We start from the raw sequence: 16,053 nt of genomic DNA, 5'->3' as shown, positions 1-16,053 counted from the left end.
CAGCCATGATTGGTTGAAATACGTCCTTTCGTACCGTTTTATTGGTCAAAAGTAGTATGACGTAGTAAGAGTGTAATAGTCAATGAAAAATACCAGACATTTTGAAAGTTATTTGCTTCCATAATAATGAAACATACTCCCTCTGAATGTTTTTTTATGCTAAATACTTTTTCTTGAACCTGCCCACCTTCAGTTTTCGAGTTTCAACGCGAAAACTCAAGTAACAATGTCAGGACGATCAATGGGTTTTTCATGTGGGAGTAAAACAATAGCCATTTCAGGTCATTGTGGATTGTAAGTGAAAGTTAAAAAAAATGTCAGGTTTGCTATGCTTTCGAACAATAGACATAGTATCTTGATATAGCTGCTGCATGTAGAACTTGAAATGTAGAGAATAAAATCATTTTATTCTGCTAAGAGATCTTGCTGAAATGGTCGGGAGACTACACAATTTTGTAGGCCTCTTATTTTATCAGTAAGTAATACCGTCTTTCCTTAGGAATTGTAATTTTTGCGCTCTCTCAAGCCAGTACTGGAGAGAATGACTCATATAAGTATCTACACTACACCGCCATTAAGTAGGCTATATGAAAAAGATCCAACCCCACTTGATTAATAACTATAACAATTTTTCATTTTTAATAACAATATTATTATCTTACACAGGTTTTGTAGTTTTATATATATCATGGCATTAACTATAATATTTCATTTCTAATGGTAAAAATGTCATCAAACCACCTCAAGTTTTATAGATTTTAATATCCAATACACAGCTGTACTCATAAAATTACACACCGCAGAATCAGACCTGTAAATTATTTTTAGTAAGTCTTGAAGTTTACAATAACCAATTGAATTTGAACTCTAAATATGTCAGCAATCCTACAGGTCATGGCCTTCATGTAATAGACTATTGTTTATTGTAGTGTGTTTTGTTTTATTCTGAAATGCAATTAGTTCTCAAAACTGACGAAAAATGGATTTTTGAAAATAGGAAAATTATGTAGGAAAACTAACGCTTCACTAAAAGTTACTATTTTTCTGAAAATCCTTGAATGCCAAGGTTCAAAATGACGGGTCATTCATTAAAATCCGTTCATCCGTTTTCCCGTAATTTCCATTACCATTTCAAATTATATAAATATATAGATGCTCCAGTATGGCAGTAACTTGAAATCGTCCGAATAAGTAGATCTTTGGTTTTCCATGGAAAAGACTTGCGTTCAAACCAGGCAAATCCAAGAGGAATAGGCCTATGTTATAACTAGAGTCCTGTGTTTGGTTACCTAAAGCCTCCAAGTAACCCACAACAGTATAGGTATGTATGGAGTATAGCTTGACGGCATCCAATGCTATACAGTTTACATCTGTTGTCCAATGAATATTCGAAAACAGAACAAAGCCAGACGGTTGGAAATGAGTGCTTTAAACTCTCTTCTGGCAGTTTTGCACACTCCACATCCCATGATGCCAGGAGCTCCTCATTCGCTTTAAAACGTCTCCCCTTGAGCTTCATCTTCACCTCTGGGAGGGGTGTAAAGCCACATGGAGCAATATTAGGACTGTATGGAGGATTCATTGATTCATTCAAAGTTTCCTGCCCAAGGGCAAACTCAGCATTCTCCAATCTTCCTTCTCTTCTGCCTTCCTTTTAGACTCCACACACGGTTCATATATCTCAATATTGTCAGATGAACCACAATGAGCCCTGATTTTATAAGAAACTTTGATGTGAAATCAGCTCCTTGAGCAGGTGAGTTATCGTTATACCGTTATGCAGTAGTCAAGTGTTGAGCCTTGACCTTGGTCAGAGATTATTGAGCCCCTCTATGACCTGAGGCAAGCTCACTTCACTGTACCACTTAGCAGTAACCTTTCGTTGTGTTTCGAGTACAATTCGCTCCATAACGCTCTTCTTTACTGACCTGAACGTACTGCCATTAGTACGCTCTCATCTCCGAAAACCCATCTTCGGTTTCGGGCCTTGGTTGCAAAGTCATAATAATAAAGTCACATCTCGTCACCTGTGATGACGGCCTTTACGTTCCATGACATCCCGTTTTCACATTTGTTCATTATTTTTGGCACCATTCCATGCGACGGGCCTTTTGCTCTTTAGAAAGAGAATGTGGCTTCCAGAGACTGTAAAACTTCCTCAGATTGTGACGATCATGTAGAATCGTTCGAACAGCTGGTGTAGGAATGTGGGGAATCTTCTCTAACTGCTGGTATGTCAGTCGTCTATCCTGATGAAGCATTGTCCTCACAGCCTTGATGTTTTACTGTCACTGTTTCTGAGTGCCGTCCAGAAAGAGGTTCTCTAAAGTTTAAAATTCCCTTCTGTAATCTTTCTACAATGCTAGAATATTGTTGTCCAATGTGCATAGTTTTCATTCTGCATAGGACTACTTTCTCCATGCACAAATCAAGTGTCAATCTGCGAGCGAAATTGTTGTGAATAATTTCCCATTATTGAGTTTCCGACAACCCCGACATTTTACAATGCATTCACTACCAATGTTCAGCTAGGAATACAGGCAGTCACGCCATAATTCCTCCCAGACCGGTTTTTAATTCCCTTCCCATCCCTCGTGGTACCACCGAGTCTGACCAACCGTTACCCTGCATTGCAAAACTTCCCTAGTGCAATTGTATGAGTGGCAGCTGATTGACTGAGGCAGGTGAGGCCGGGCCTCAGTCTCTTTGCTTCACTGAACTAACATTTTGTGGTTTTATATAATTTATTAGTTATTTTAATTAAGCATATAGCGTTGTAGAAGTATTTGAAAACTTTGTGATGTATATAGACCTGTCTTGCAGTAAAATCTGTTCATGACGCGTGACAGGGTCGTGCCGGGTCTGGCTTCTGCATTTCGTATGTTTTCGCAGGTTTTGAGGTTGAACTTGAAAAGCAGTAACAGAAGCACAATTCTTCCGGCCTCGTAGCCTGGTCAGCTTTCATTTCTTCTATCCTTAGACCGGTTTCAAGAGTGGGATGGGGTGAGAATATCAGTGGTGTCTCGTCTTCCTAATAAATCATAAATAACATAAAAATTCTCGTTGTTTAGCAGGCATGAGCCCACACTATGTCTCAGCTTATGACTTACGGGAGGGTGTTGTACTATTGTACTTTGTCGTACAGTAGTAGGTGTGGTCCAGTGTTATGTGTTTCGGGAAAATGGAAACCGAAAGAGATACGAGAAATAATTATGATATAATTAATTAATAATTGTTAGAATATCCTTTTTCAGAAATAAATTATATTGGAAGAAGGGAAGTTTTAAATAAAGAAATACATACGCCATTATTGACCGTTTTACAGAAAGATATAATCTTAAAAAATGCGAGCTTCCAATGCATCCCGGTATGGGTAACATAAACGGTTATGTGGTAATTTGGTGCGAAAAAAACTTTTCTGTTGACCTTGCTTGTTGCTGTGGGAGAAAAATTAACAGTATCTACTGACGGCTTCAGCGTTCTAAAACATATTTCCAGGGAAATTTCAACACATAAGCACTTCTTCAACTGAGCATAATATACATTGCTTCATCACAATCAGTCACTGAAACAAACATCATAGCAACTGATTTTGTGAGTGGCATTAGTTTTTAATAATAAAAAGGTAAAAAAAAAAGGTAAAGGTATCTCCGTAACATGCTATGAAGGCACTTGAGGGCCATGGAGGTAGAGCCCCACGCTTTCCATGACCTCGGCACTAGAATGAGGTGGTGTGGTCGGCACCACGCTCTGACCGCCTTTTACTCCCGAGAAAGACCCGGTACTCAATTTTATAGGAGGCTGAGTGAACCTGGGGCCGTTCTGAAAGTTTGGCAACGAGAAAAAATCCTGTCACCACCTGGGATCGAACCCCGGACCTTCCAGTCCGTAGTCAGTTGCTCTACCAACTGAGCTACCTGGCCGCCCGTTTTAATAATAATAATAATAATAATAATAATAATAATAATAGTAATAATAATAATAAATATCATGAATAATAAAGATTATCTATGGGAGATACTTAAACTAGTTACACGAGGCCTCACCGAAGATTTCGGTCACCGGTCACCGCCACTACCGATTTGTATTGTTTTGACATATATGGATTTACATCCTATGGTTGATCGTGGGCAACATCTAGGACAGGAAAGTGATTTAGAGCTATGGCCAGGTGCACTGGTAGTCAAGCGATTGGAATGCCTTCTTTCTTTACCTAAGTCCGAGATTCAGCAAGCGCGTGGAACTTTTAAGATGGGCAAATGCGGTGTTGAGAGAGATTTATTTGGAATACCTCCGTTTTCTCTGCGACTGTGCCACCATTTTCTATAATAAAATGAAATATTTGGTCAAGATCGTAAAGCCACAGTGGGAGTGTGCCCATAGATCTGATGATCGTTGGTAGATGCAACAATTACGCATTAGTAAGAGAGAGAGAGAGGGAGAAAGAGGGGAGGGAGAGAGAGAGGGGAGGAAGAGAGAGAGAGAGAGTCATGGTGTTGCCACAGTCTAGTATATAGTCACGAAGCTCAATACGTAGTAAATATGCATCCATAGATAGTTGCTAACCATTAGAATCGCTAATATCGCCTCATTACAGACAATGCGAAATAGTACCGGTACAGTCTATTGTTCCTAGCACCCTCACAACTCAAGCTTCGTGACTGTATTGCTCCAATTGACCTAGGAATGAGCCACACTCAGTTTCGGCACATGACTTCTGTACTTTTGTTCAAACTAGGAAATTACTGTTTGTCTTTACTGAGGAAAGCCATGATCCCCGCACTATTTCACGTTAAGGTACTTTGTAGCGATCGAACACTGTCCTTTCTTCTAATATACAGTTCCTATTTATGTTCGGTTTTTTGGCATCGACTCAAGAAACTGGTGTTCACCACTTTTATAATGAATAACAATACACTCAAAACTTTTGTCTGTAGATAGAAGATCAACAGCGATAATGGGAGGAAGGATCACACACTGTTAACATGACAGCCGTATTTTCTTACAAAAGACCTGATTAGCAATTTAAAGTCCTATATATACTCAACACCAACTTCAAAGGGTGAATTCGAGAGTAGACACTTGAGTTAATGATGAGTAATCAAAGTTTCCGCCGTTGGAATTAAGTAAAGTCCCATTGACAGAGATTTTCTCACTTCCTTCTCGAAAAGACTATTGGGTAGTGGAATGATGTTTGATGTATTTCAACAGCTGGTGCGTTAAAACGTTGCGACATTTATATCTCGTGTTTAATTTTTAAAGTTTCAGCGCTTCATCGAGTTAAATTCGGACAAAGAAGAGGAAATTTTTCTTCCTTACGTAGGGCTAAGACATATTATATCATCCTTCGTGTGTATCTCCTGTATCACAGCCATAGGATGTGATCCAGCAGGCAGTGATTTAATCACTAACGTCACTTCGTTTTGATGTGCTATTAAAAGCTATGATTAAGCCCAAACATTTTTTGTGATAAAAATACAATAGCACATTAGTTACTCTCAAAAATCGGTTAAATGATGTTGAAATAAACTGAAACAAGGAACGTATATTTTATAAAGCTAACAAATACTACCAACATTATCGCACAACTTATAAAATGTCCCTAACACCAACAATGACATAATATCCTAAGGCACTGCAACTGTCCTTAAAAAAGGACGGTGGGAAAATCTGTGTTAAAGGTAAACTTCATTCTTTTCCGAAATAAGTGTTTTCGTAGAAATTGCCAGCAAAAAATTATAAACATGAAAACAATCAGAATCTCCGTTATATAATTGTGTCGAGAGCGAGAAATACAAAATGGTGACATTACAACAACGGCGTCATCATTTGAAGAGACCACTGCAAGAATGATGGATGTCATTTGAAACACATTTTGCAGGAGAAGCAATTGAAAGTTTGAAATGCTTAGGGCTCAAAGCTTAACCGTGATTTTCCGATCATTACTGGACGATGACTATCAGTGTTAATGCCATATAACTCTCTATATACATTCTATATGTCTTAAGGTATGCATTGACAGTCTTGGTTCATTGTCGACAAGAAAGTGACATCTATCATTCTTGCAGTGGACTCTTCACTTATTAGCTTTGATTACATCGTTGTGTGTATTCATGATCGTTGTCATGCATTAATTTTATTTTTTTACTATGGGCGACTCCGCTTTTAAAAATACCAATTCTCGGCCAATAAAGTCTGACTTTGAACTTTTGACGTGACTTAAGATATTAGTAGTACAAAATACATGGCTCTAATTTCTACATGGCGACAGTTGTTTGAATTATAAACAACTTCCACCCAAGTTACTTTTCCGAGAAATTCAGAATATGTCATATTTCATTACGAGAAAGAAAAATATCGATGTGTTCTAATAGTTCCGTCAATATCTTCAGACCTGCTGGGTGAGTATAGCGCCACATTCAGTGTTATCAACTTCTCTGTATTTCTCTGAATCTCTTTTTGCGATCCTGTATCTCGATTTCTTCGGAAGTAGGCTATGTAAATATGTCTTCTTTTTTTTTTTTTTTTTTTTTTTTTTTTTTTTTTTTCGTGAAAACGTCATACAATACATAAAAACGGCAGAGTTGTTCCTTTGAATCAGAAAGCCAATAGAATATTTAGTTTGGTATGGAGAGATTAGAAAGTAACCATGAAATTTAATTAAAATATTCGCAGGGAAGATGTTTTGAAACTAACACTTGTCCAAGTGCAGTATGTTGCTTAATGTTATGTATTACAAGCCACTTAGAACGTCCTGCGGAATTGCACCTCAAGAATATTCTGAGATACAACCACAGTCTAGTATATACAATCGCGAAGCTCAATACGTAGTAAATATGCAATCATTAGATAGTTGCTCACCACTAGGATCGCTAATATCGCCTCATTACAGGCAATGCAAAATAGTACCGTCACAGTCTATTGTTTCTAGCACCCTCAAAACTTAAGCTTCGTGACTGTATATAGTAGACTGTAATACAACCATCAAACCAATATTACTGTCGTTCACCTAAAAAATTTTGGGGCATTGTTGTCATATGCGTATGTTTTGTTTTCTGTGGGATTGCAATCGTGTATTATTTTTCCGATTCACTTCCATTTTTCTGATTAGAAAATTAAATACAGCCTATACATACGTCACGATTTTACGATATAGTTCTGTAATAAACTTCATTGTTTATATTTAATCACAGCATACGAAAGCCATAATAATTATTATTTCCACTGACAAACGTCCAGGTTGAAAGCAAAATCTGATGCAGGTCCATTGTTCTGTTCGTTAAGTCTAGGGTTGCCAGGTTGAACTATCGCCAAACCCGGAGATTTACGATGTCTATATTATTATTACTATTATTGGGCGTATTACTACTACTACTACTACTACTACTACTACTACTACTACTATTATTATTATTATTATTATTATTATTATTATTATTATTATTATTATTATAGCAATTTTATTGTTATAGGCCTATTTAATTTTATATTGTAAGTTAAAGGATCGGTTAAAAATTCAACTATCGGATTTGCTTTGACGGATAAATCAATATTTGAAATCGTGAAAAAAAAATACGTTTTCAACAGTTTCTTAATTTTAATGCCAGATTTGCAGACTTCAGGAATTTATTTCTCCGTGAAATAAACTCCAATCATGGTGAAATTTTTAGATATGGCACAGAAAAATATTCTCTCTTAAATGCATATTAGTTAATTTTATCAGAGCCTCAAATAAAAAAGTTGTAAAATTGTTAAAAATTCAACAATAATTAAATCTTTGCTGTATTAAGAACAGACGTAGGCCTACCTTAAAATTTGTATTTCTTGGAGCTCCTTGCAGATTATACAAGTCCCTTCTTTCCAACGCTATTTTGTAGAATTCCTGACAGTTTAAACTCAAGTTCGCTTTAATACTAATTTCTGCTTTCACTAGTTCTGTTGATATTTTGTTCCTGCCATCTGTCCACAAACCATTCATGATACTAACACCCTTTCCACGTGCGCGTTACTTACCGGATTGCTAGCACATGTCGCATTATTATTAACATATTAGGGACCGTAGGTTTTTCGAAAAAATATACCCAAAATTTGCAACACTGATTTTTATCTTTGTCTTGCATCAGTGTTGTTATCACTTCCTTTAAAATTGATCACTCATTGTAGAGTTCATTTCCGTCGAACTCGAAAGTAATTTGTAATTCCTTTGCTACGCGAACTAAGTCATTAAATGAGAACAGTGATGGGCTAGATCATGGGTGTCCAAACGTCTATAGAACCAGGAGATATTGCACGCCAAGCATGCTCTGCTAAGGTCAATAACTTTCCATATAAAATAGGAAAAATGATCTTAAAGAATATGTACTGCGGGTTGCTTACCTTGTATAAGTTACAATAAATTGGACATCTATGGGCTAGATAGATCAAGAACAGATATAACTGAAAATATGTTATTGTCACTCAAATCGTACCACTTTGTCAGATACTGCAACAATCTGTCATACACAGAGGTGGACTCTTTCATTACAGTTCGTTTTTCGGCCTCTGTTTAAAGCGACATATTTACTTAAAAACCGAAAAATGAGTCCTTCTTACGACTTTCTATTTGAGTCTTTACTCCCAACATGATTTTGTGCACCTCGGTTGAAAGCATATTTTCACATTCTAATACTTTATATTTTAATCGCCTTACAGAAAATTGTAAGTGTACAATTAACAAAAAATAGAAAACATCATCATGTATAATTGATGGAAGTCTTATATATATTATATATATTTCATATCATGTAAAATATTACTGAAACAAGAAGAAACAAGAGTTGATACTGTAAAAAAAAATGTGTATAATGCAACAATTATCAACAAGTATAATAAAGTAAATTGAATTGCAATCCAGGAATTTATACTGTTAAAATGTGTTTATACATAAAGCTCATGTTACATAGTATGTTACATGCATGAATTTAATATAATTCTAAGTTAAAATGTTGTCAAATTTGTAAAAACATCGACATTGGTGTATGATGGTGTTGTATGTAGGAGTAATTAGTCTAAAATACTTACGTATTTTATGTAAATATATCATTAATGTATTGAAGTGTTGGGCGACTTATTCATTATGGAGTGCTTCATCATATATTATCTCGTATCTTTAGATAGTTGGATGCGTGTTAACAGATTGTTGCATATGTTTACATATTGTTTTCCGATTATGTATCTGATGTTGAGAAGTAGAGTGAATCATTCAATGCGTTGTCTTGCGTCTTTCGACTATCAGATGTGTGTTAACAGGTTGTTTCATACGTGTATGTATTGTGCTTAGACAATTATGAATCTGATGATGAGAGAATATTGATCATGGTCAGTTGTATTATTCAGAAGATGCGTATGTGGTCTACTCTCGATGGGCTATTGCGGTGTACTTCTATCACGTAACCTAGTTAGGTATCGTAATATCTGGTAGGTATCTGATGATGCCGCAGTAGGCGAAAACGTTCATATGTTCATTTTTAAACATTATGTATTAACAAGTCAATACTTGTAACATGGTAAGTCATAAGTAGTGCCCGGACGTTTAGGCATTTATAACAGTTAAAATAGGCAGGCAAAAAAGGCAATGAAACGTAAAAAAAAGGCACAATAAATTTTGAAAAAGGCGTTATACATTTTAAAAAGGCATAATACATTTTAGCAATAAATTTAAATTATATCAACGTAACTCACATTTTTACTTCGTAGTTGATACATACTGACTTATAAAATACTTTTTTTTTTCGTGATTAACTTTCTTTTCACAAATTTACATAACAAAACTGTTTCATCGGTTGAAAACACATGGGTACCAAATTCACTAACGTAAGCATGAAGTTAACTTTGCGATGGTTTACTGAATTTAGGTATTCTAGCTAACCGATCTTATACCTTTTGTCACTCGACAATAACTGACTGTTCCGGACTAAAATTTCTTTCTCCTACAATAATAAATATGTGTAGCAGAAAATTGTAATAGTAAGATCGGAAAATATGAAAGCAAACAATTGAAGAGTCCACTGCAAGAATGATGGATGTCATTTGGAATACATTTTGCAGGAGAAGCGATTGAAAGTTTGAAATGCTTAGCGCTCAAAGCTTAACTGTGATTTTCTGATCATTACTGGACAATGACTATCAGTGTTAATGCCATGTAACTCTCTATGTACATTCTATATGTCTTAAGCTATGCATTGACAGTCTTGGTTCGTTTTCGACAAGAAAGTGACATCCATCATTCTTTCAGAGGACTCTTTAATTGGAAATGTTATGTGACAACTTCTATGAGAACGGGCTTAATATTTAAAATTATAAAGCTGATTCCTAGTATTGTGAAGACATGACATATTTTTGTCGATTATTATTCATATTACACCAATAGTATTAAAGCACGATTATTAGCAGATTAAGCACTTACATTACTTTTATTTACTATCGTTACTAAAGTGTGTTATTGTTTCATATATTTAAATTTCATACACATTACATTACAATTAATTGGAAAATTGTAAATAAAATATATTGTTATAAATGACAAAAAAGGCATTTATTATTGAATTAGTAAGAAACACCTTAAAAAAAGGCAAAATAGAAATTGTCTCTGTCACTTTGATTTACTCCAAATAACATTTATATCTATGAAAATAATGATTCACTTCCACCCAGTAAAAAAGGCATTTTGCCAAACATCCGGGCTTAGTAATAAAATTGAAAATTAAAGATATTAATGAAGGTTTATTATTAATTGACTTATCTGACAAACAACATTAATTGCAAATTAATAATTTAACATTGGTCCAATTCTGATCATGAATTACAGACAAGATATATGATAGAAAACTAATTAACTTACAACTCAACAGGAAATACGGAGAAGAGAAATAAACTCAGCCTTCCAGTCGGTTCAGATCGCAGCTATTATTTCTATAGTTAATAGCAGCACTCCCAGAAGGACGTACATAAAATATACTCTGACTTCTCCAGATGGATTGACACACAACCAGATAGATCACATCTTGATAGATAAACGAAGACATACTAGTATAGTAGACATTCGAACCTTCAGGGGGGCAGACTGTAATTCTGACCATTATTTGGTAATTGGAGAACTAAGAGAAAGACTAGCGAGTAAAGCAACAAGTTAATATTAGAAGATTCAATATTCCGAAATTAAAGGCCTCCCCAAAGATCTTTTTCACTCCTGCCACCCAACTAACACTTTGTGATTTCTGGATTCGCCCATACGTGCTACATGTCCTGCCCATCTCAAACGTCTGGATTTAATGTTCATAATATTATGTCAGGTGAAGAATACAATGCGTGCAGTTCTGCGTTGTGTAACCTTCTCCATTCTCCAGTAATTCCATCCCTCTTAGCCCCAATAATTTCCCTAACCACTTTATTCTCAAACACCCTTAACCTCTGTTCCTCTCTCAAAGTAAGAGTCCAAGTTTCACACCATATAAAACAACCGGTAATATAACTGTTTTATAAATTCTAATTTTCAGGATTTTAGAGAGCAGACTGGATGACAAAATCCTGGAAAGTATACTAGCATTAAATACAGGGTGTTAAGAAAAAAGTATCCAATATTTTAGGAGGTGCTAGTATGCATCAAAAAAAAAAAAAGGCTAATAAACATGGACCCTACAACACATAATTTCTGAGATCTGAACACTTGTTCATAGGAAGTGCTCAATGTGACGTCCATTCATGGCAATGCATTCCTCTGCCCTTCGGCGTAAGGAATCGCGCACTCTTTGAAATTGACCTGGTTATTCTTGATAACCAAAAGTCTAGGGGATTTAGATTTGAGGAACGAGCAGGCCAAGGTGTGGGGCCTACCCAATCAATCCAGCGGTCCTAAAATGTCAGCGTCAGGTGTTAACGCTCATTGTGGAAAAAATGTGCGGGTGTGCCATCATGCATAAACCATATCTGTAGTCTTTACTGACATGACACATACTCCAGCAAGGTAGGCAATTCGTTAATTAGAAAATTCTGATAACCAGCTCCAGTTGATCTCTGTGGTAGCACGTATGGCCCTTAATCTATCGCCAAGAACGCCTGCCCATACGTTGATTGAGAATCGGTGCTGATGTCTTGTTTTTTCAAGTGCATGGGAATTTTCATCAGCCCACACATGCTGATTACGAAAATTCACAACACCATCTCTGCTGAACCCCGCTCATATCCGCAACCAAACTTTTCTTTTATATATTCCTTGCGAGGTATCAGTATTCCATGCCAGGGGTGTTAACTACAATATGATTATCTGGTAGCCTGCTGTATTGTAGGACAGAAAAATGCATTGCCATAAATGGACGTCACATTGAGCATCTCCTATGAACAAGTGTTCAGATCTCAAAGTACGTGTTGTAGGACCCGTGTTTATTAGATTTTTTATGTATACTATCACCTCCTAAAATACTGGATACTTTTTTTAACACTCTGTATAAGATTCAGGTCACTTTTACTGTAAACAAAATTAAGAAATTTCAATGAAATAGGCAAAATATTTACAAGGAATACAAACAGGTAGGCTAAAAAAGTAATTTCTTAATTTTTTAAGAATACATCGACACCAGGACAACAGAAATGTTGATGGAATGCCCATGAATATTTATCTTGAAATTGTTAGTTGATACTCGTAGCAAAGCAACAGGCCATGAATGGTTGCTTCTAAATAGTTCATTATGCTTGTGGTAATACCACAGTCTAGTATATACAATCACGAAGCTTGAGTTGTGAGGGTGCTAGGAACAATAGACTGTGCAGGTACTATTTCGCATTGTCTATAATGGGGCGATATTAGCGATCCTAGTGGTTAGCAACTATCTATGGATGCATATTTACTAGGTATTGAGCTTCGTGACTGTATATACTAGACTGTGGTAATACTTTATTATTAACTTGCAAGAACTTCCCTCTTGTGTCTAACAAAGATGTGAAAAGATCTGAAGGGGATGAGAAAGCGATTCCTTCAGCAAAATGCCGTGAGCTCACTGAAGCAGTCTAATGGAAGGAGTGAGCTGCGAGGGTTTGGATCGGGATGAATGAACCTGCCACGCGACGCCGGGACTCGAACACGCAGCTGCAGCGCATTCTTTATTCCGCCCACGCGACTCTAATTTTACAGCCCGGTCAATAATACGAGAATTTTACATTAATGACGAATCGATACTCTCGGCAGCGCGAAGATTTCCTGGAACCTCGCGATCACATAATCTCGCAGCGATCTTGATGTCCTGTCATTCCGTGGCTCCGAGCAGGAGGATGGGAACTTAACTCACAGAGATTCTTTTTTAAATTGTGCTGTATGTCAGCACTTGGACAGGGCTCCCAGACCTCCCGGTTTAGTCGGGACAGTCCCGAATTTCGTACACTTGTATCCTTGTCCAGAGAGAGTGTGTTCAGGATGCCAAATGTCCCGGTTTTCGTCCAATATATAAAATAATACAATTTATGCGATATTAAAAATTTTCCGATTTTCTTAGCAACTGATATTTAACTCGTAGGAATTCTATCTTCTCTGACACTAAACGAAAATGTGTGAGTATAAGCTTAGCGGAATATACCTTCTTAGTATTTTCGATGCCATTCTGATTCTGATTGCTTCTATAACTGGCATTTGCAATCAAATTGGATTTCGCCTACATTTAAACATGAACGTCTTGTTTCAGTTTTATTGAATTTGAATGATAACCATTATTAACTGAATGTTAAGGTACTTATCTACTGTCCACACTTGTGGAGTAACAGCGCGTCTGGCCGCGAAACCAGGTGGCCCGGGTTCGATTCCCGGTCGAAGCCAATTACCTGGTTGAGGTTTTTTCCGCTATTTTCCCTCAACCCAATATGAGCAAGTGCTAAGTAACTTTCGATGCTGGACCCCGGACTCATTTCACCGACATTACCACCTTCATCTCATTCAGACGGTAAATAACCTAAGATGTCGATAAAGCGCCATAAAATAACCTACTAAAATAGAAATAAAAAACTTATCTACCCTTTGGACAAAAATGTACAATTTTAATCCAAATTTTTTTTAACTTTTTTTCTCGCGATTACTAGACACAAAATGAAGACTGAAATTTTTTGTTTAGTCCTCGGCCCATAGTTTTTATGTTAGAACAAAATTTCTTTCACTATCTTACTCCTAAAAGAATGCACAATGAGTTGTGAAAATATTTTTTCCCAATTTTATCTCATTAAAGAAAAGTATCGATTATTTTTCTTTTTAATTTCAAACATAAAAATAAAAATTTAATATCTTGGAGTTTTAAAGTAACTTTTTTAAGCAGTAAGATACTGTTTGTAGTTTGGCACTTAGCTACATTAATCAGCTTCATTTTTGTGCAAGAATTATGAAAATATCTAAATTCTAAATGCACTTTGTGTTAACATTAGTGTTGTAAAATGCTATAAAACTGAACATGGAGAAATATTATCTTCATCCTGAGGGTATGAAAAATTGTAAAACCAAACACACAGATTCCTGATTATGAAAAGTAAGACATTCAAACTTTAGCGCCAAATTCGAATTGTTATTACACGAAAAATATATAAAATTGACAGAATGTGACGGATTGGTACTTGCAGAACTGCACTTCCTGTTTTAAAAAACTCAGCTAATTAATTAAGTAAACGCCATAGAAACAAAACTGATATATTTTTGAAAACTAGAAAGTTCAAGCTTTCAGATAACATAAAAATAAAAAATCGTATTTTTGAAGGAAAATTAAAAATTAAGGGCAGCTCTGAGTATCTTAAAAGTGTAGATCACGTGCAGAAAATGCAGTCTTTTCTTTTATCGTATCGTAGTTTAGTAGTTGTCAGTTTCTGACCTTGATATCTAAAATGTATTCAATTGAAAATAAAACGAAAGAATAGAATATTTCTAATAAAACCATAACTGAGAAATGGAGTCCAATGTTCTTTTATCTCAAGGATGAAAATATCTATTTAAAGTAATAAAACTTATCAGTTTTTGTCTTACCTTGTCGGGTTTCAGTGCCTCAATAGAAAGGATTTTCTTATTTGCGAACTCTCTTTGGACTGCTAAGAAGAATACTCTCCAAATGCAGACTCTAAAATTAACACTTGTCCTAAAGACACATTACAGCAGGCGTGTCCTCTAAAGCTAGGTAGCGCCCAATCACTGCTGAATGCAGCCCGCAACACTTCCCTCTACGTTTGAGTAGTGGGGATGAAGAAGTAGCTGATATAAATCATAAAGTGTGGCAGTGGTGGATTACTTCAATTAGCTGTTACTAATGGCTGATTATTTATCGAATTATTAATAAATAATATAATATATTTACATAAAATTATCCCATAATTATTGCACGAAATATTTCCCTACAGTTAATTTTTTAATATAACACAATATTTGTTTGAAAATGAACATAATGTATGTTAAAAACAAATATAATGCAAGTTACTCTCGTCAGTGAGCCAATGTATAATGCTTCTTACATAGCATTTGATGTACTAACGAACTACTATTAAGTAATAATAATTAATTACGTCGTTGCTATATCAGTTCAATAAATAATTCACTGTAAAGAACTTAGTTTATATATGTCTCCAATAATAAGTAATAATTATGTTTAACCATTATTGTTCGCTAATCTTTTCATCGACTCAAGCAAAAACAACTTTAAAATTTGGTGTTATATCTTATACAGCCACAAGTAATTTGTGCCAAAAGGATCTTGTCTATTATACGTATTCTGTAATCTGATTTCATCTGTGAAAAAATTGTTCACAATTGTTGATGCATACACAGAATCTATGGAACAAGCAAAGGAACTATAAAAAAATAATAAAACAGTTATATATTTAACTGGTCTGAAATAATAATAATGATAATAATAATAACAATCATCATCATCATCATCGTCCTTGCAGGTATTAGGCCTAGTGGTCTGTTACGGTCTCTGTCCATCTTTTCAGGGGGCGTCCCAAAGATCGTCTTCCATGTGGTATATAGCGGAGAATTTGTCTTGGGAGTCTGGAACGATC

At 35.7% G+C, this 16,053-nt stretch overlaps 2 protein-coding genes across 14 annotated transcripts in view; one reads left to right on the top strand and one right to left on the bottom strand.

Moving 5' to 3' along the window:
- Spag1 (Spag1 axonemal dynein assembly factor) overlaps positions 1–16,053 on the top strand; it is a 329,300-nt gene that overhangs the window by 8,354 nt on the left and 304,893 nt on the right. The gene's annotated exons all lie outside the window — the stretch shown is intronic.
- pHCl-1 (pH-sensitive chloride channel 1) overlaps positions 1–16,053 on the bottom strand; it is a 481,286-nt gene that overhangs the window by 231,490 nt on the left and 233,743 nt on the right. The gene's annotated exons all lie outside the window — the stretch shown is intronic.

Source organism: Periplaneta americana, chromosome 3 (assembly GCF_040183065.1).
Source record: "Periplaneta americana isolate PAMFEO1 chromosome 3, P.americana_PAMFEO1_priV1, whole genome shotgun sequence".
NCBI classification, from domain to species: Eukaryota; Metazoa; Arthropoda; class Insecta; order Blattodea; family Blattidae; genus Periplaneta; species Periplaneta americana.
This window is presented reverse-complemented; position numbering and strand designations above follow the sequence as displayed.